At 43.4% G+C, this 4114-nt stretch overlaps 1 long non-coding RNA gene across 1 annotated transcript; it reads right to left on the bottom strand.

Annotated features, from left to right (window-relative positions):
• Positions 1–296: 296 nt before the first annotated feature.
• LOC137482969 (uncharacterized) lies at positions 297–2948 on the bottom strand. The gene is made up of 3 exons (XR_011004297.1): positions 2804–2948; positions 2114–2338; positions 297–1855 (listed from the first exon to the last, which is right to left on the bottom strand). It is a non-coding gene; the product is annotated as an uncharacterized lncRNA (long non-coding RNA).
• Between the last annotated feature and the right edge of the window lie 1166 nt (positions 2949–4114).

Raw genomic sequence — 4114 nt, 5'->3', positions numbered from 1 at the left:
AAGCTGTTACAAGTAGTGGTTCATAGAAGGAAATGAAATTGCTGTCAGCGCTTGGCTGTAAAGGATTATAACTGCTGGGCTGGTAAGAGGACTCAGGCATTACAGAAACCCTAACTAGAAAGGAAGTAATTTGCCTACCCATACATGCTTACACCTTCAGTCATGTCACTGCCATCTTGTCTCAGTTTCCCCCCAAGTGAGGTGACCATGGGCTGTATGTAATATTGACATTGATGTGTGTCTGCAAACATCACATTGCGAGCTGTGCTCCTGGTTCTCCTGCAGCTTCCAAGCTGCCTGTCTGCACTCCTCACACGTGTTCTTGCTGCTTTTATCAGTCTTGATGCCATTGCCAGCTCTCTGAGCCATCTCTTTCCCCTGGAATTGCTCAAATATCAGCAGGGGGCATTATTGTCTGAGGCTGCCTGGTCTGAGTGCTGCCTGTCGTTCCTTATTCCATTCCTTATTCTGCATGAAGACTGTTCTTGAGTAGATTGTGTGATGACTAGAGAACTAAAGCCACTTTGGTGGGTAATTCTACAGGAGTTAGTGATCACAGAACCAAAGTCACAGCTGAAGGGCTTGGACTATAACTATCACAATCACACATCACATCTGTTCTCTGTTTGAAGAAAAGTTCTGTAGCAAAAATTTGCCATAAGAGCCCCATCAGCAGAATCAGATGTTTACAGCTCAGAGGAGTTTGCATGGACCTTCTTTACGAGGCAGAATATCACTGAGTCTTGTAAAAGGAAATAGAAGAGGAATACAGTCTACAAGTTAGATTCAAAGTTGGGAACATGCCTTGAGGTTTCCATGCAGAAGAGTAGTATTTTGCCGTTTTACTTTTATAATAGTTTATTAAAAGACCCCAGATCCCTTTCATTTCTAAGTTTTCAGAATGTGTCGGCACTCCTTTGGTCAGATTTTCTTTTAATCTTTGATTTTGGAACTGGTAAAGTTGTCTTCAAACATGCCTACAGCAGTGCTCTGACTTGAGCTTGTGCTTGTGCTCTGGATCCAACTCATTCATGTACAGAAGAACCAGCAGAGGGATCTATGTGCTGCTAACACCCTGAAAATAGGACTTACAGAGTCTCTGTGCATACTTTGGCCTTGAGACCGCTAAAGGGAGTGAATTTCAGCTCAAAATTGGACGTCATCTTCAAGCTACAATGTGATTTTCACGCCTGGGCTTTGCTTACTAATGATTTCTATTACAGCCCTAAGACAAAAATGCTAATCCAATAGCTTTCATCTTCCCAGTGTCTCTGACCCATCTCACTCCCCAGCCACATTCTGGAGTATGCTGTGGCTAGAAGGATATGCTGCAAGGAAGGCTGAACAGATAGCCTGGTGCTTCTTTAAACAGTTGTGTATTTAGTCACTAGCCACTACGAAAGAGTTGGATTAATTTTTACTGTGTAGCCTTCTCTGTGGAATAGCTGAGTCATTTGCCCAAAGAAAAAGCAAAAGCTCCTCCATTCTTCCATCCCTGCTCCAGTATTCAGGTAAGACCCATCAGAGGGGTGCTGCACACAGTGAAAAAATGCAGAGGATTATTCTGTCCCCTAAACTGAATGTAATTGTGGATGCAGGTACATCTGAGTTAGCACAGGAACTGCCATCAGGAGTAACTCCTCAGACCATCTGACCCAGTGTTCTTCACAAGAGAGTGCCAACACCATCTGACTTGGATAAAGAAGCAAGAAAAGCTAATAGTGCTGCTACAAAGGTTAGCTTTGGTCTGGTACCATGAGGACTGGCAGCTTCTAATTGCTCTGAATAGTGCATTGCTGGTGAATATAACTCTTGGCTGCTCCAGCTCTCCATATGGCAGCAGCTTCTTTCAGACCTGTAATAAAGAAAGACAATGGTAAAGACTAGTAAATACCAGAAAGCTGCAAAGAATTCACACATTTAAATCAAGCTTAAGTGAAAGACACAATTTCCAAAGTATTGGTTTGCATATTTACTGTATTGTCTGCATCCCATACCAAGAATTACTCATTCCTGGCAGCATTTCTGCCTGTGAAACAGTATTTGTAATTACACTTCCTAAAAAAGTCCAGCACTTTACCTTAAACAGCCCAATGCCTTCTGCCAAATTCACCTGCATGGAAATATTTTTGATTAAATGCTTGAGAAGTCACAACAGACATCGGGTCTGACTTCAGTGTAAGCACCCCTTCATTTGACACATTTCTGTGTGTGGAAAGGAAGGTAAAAGCTCTTTCACCACTGGGTGCTACTCTACAAGCTAATCACTACGCTAACGTGCAGATGTTCTTTTGATACGACCTTTTTCATACTCCACACAGCAGGTTGTTTAGGTTTTCTGTGAAGAAAATGGAGAGAGACCCAGTGGGTGACTGGAGTATTGCATGTTTGTTATTATCCACCTCACTCATCATAACATCATATGAGTCGATGCGCCTGTGATTTCTTTTTTTTCAACGTCTAATGTAGTCACTAGGAGCTGCCGCTGCAGTGGCGCTGCCTGTGGAAAATTAAAGGATCGAGAAGCGAGGACAGATTTAAAATCTACAATTTAAATCCAAGTGTCACAAGAGAAAGAGCTTAATTTTCTCTATCATTTTGGGCGTGAAGCAGAAGGCGACCCCGTGGAAATAATTTTAATAATATAAATGAGATGGGATGTGTCATCTGTAAGTGAGGGAGCAGGGGGAAGGCAGTCGCAGCTCACAGGGGGCTGTAGCTGCAGGGAGATGGAGCAGCTTCAGATGGAGATGATTTTTCTGTCAGCACAAGGCACATGAGGGGAGAGCTGGGGCATGCTCACAGACAGTGGTGCTTTGAAAGAGCAAGGAAATGATCCTGTCTGAGAGATGCTCTGTCTTGCTGTGATATGAATGGAAGGAGCCAAACTCCCTGCTCAAATACACAGGCAAATGCTATATGTTTTCCATTATAAGAAAAGGAAAAGAAAAAAAGGAAAAGGAAAAGGAAAAAAGGAAAAGGAAAAGGAAAAGGAAAAGGAAAAGGAAAAGGGAAGGGGAAAAAAGACCACCTGTGTTGCTCTCGCCCTGGAGAGTTCTTTTCCATCCTATGTATAAATTCTCCAGCAAATAGACAGATGCTGAATTCATGTTACATCCTTGAGGCCCTTTGTTCCCAGACAAGTGGAGCATTATTCTTTGCCTTGATTTCATTTATTTTGCTGTGCTAGGTAAAAACTGAGCTCATAGGAACATACTTCCTGGGGCAGACAGAATCCAGCAAAGGAGCCAGGTTTATTACCTGGCCTGGCTCTTCCAATTCACTTCTCTGGTACCTAGGGCTGCTGTCAAGGAGGGCAAGGTTCTAGTTAAGTTGTGAGAAAATTCACTGAGACCAAACATTCCCACTTGAAAACAATGCCACACAAGGATTGGTAGTTGGCATTGCCTTCTGGCTGGCCTGGAACAGGATCATCCTGAAAAGCAGGACAACCAGTTTCCATTCTCTGTCACAGTCTGGCCCTCAGAGGAAAAGATAAAGAGAGCATTTGCTCTCACTGAGAAGAAAGATCTGAACCTTTTCAGGCAGGAGCCAGCTAGTCCAGGCTCCTCTGCAGTGGGAGAAGGGTGGAATGACGACCACTTCCCCCGGTAGTGGGCAGTGCGGTTTATGGAGTAGAGGAATCATTGTATGTCATCCCCACTCAGATTTGAAACTACAATGGTTGTGCATGCATACAAAAACAAATTGCTGAAAATGAAAGCAATTGTCCTGAAGGAAGACTGGGGTGCAAAGCAAGGATTTCTTAGCATTAGGCTTGATGTTGCCCATTGTTCTGCAGGATGGACACGGCTCTCAAGCTGCAGTCTTGGGAGGAGGTATAATGCCTCCTTGTTTCATATCTGTGTGTCATTAAATGAAGGTGACGAAAGTTAGGCTATGCTACACTGGGGCAAAGCTCACATCTTACAAAAAGCAGACACTTTAGAGAGCAAGAGGGTGGACTGTTCAACCATCAAGTGAAGCAGGGATAGTTATCTTCTATGTCCAGACCTGACACTTTTCCTTTGGAGGTGTAACACATAAAACTGATTCCTTTCCTGTAAAACCACTTCCTAAAACAGGATATGCACTGCCAAAACCTTATGTGAAC

Source organism: Anomalospiza imberbis, chromosome 1, assembly GCF_031753505.1.
Source record: "Anomalospiza imberbis isolate Cuckoo-Finch-1a 21T00152 chromosome 1, ASM3175350v1, whole genome shotgun sequence".
NCBI classification, from domain to species: domain Eukaryota; kingdom Metazoa; phylum Chordata; class Aves; order Passeriformes; family Viduidae; genus Anomalospiza; species Anomalospiza imberbis.
Note: the sequence above shows the minus strand (reverse complement) of the source record. Positions and strands in the feature narration are given on the sequence as shown.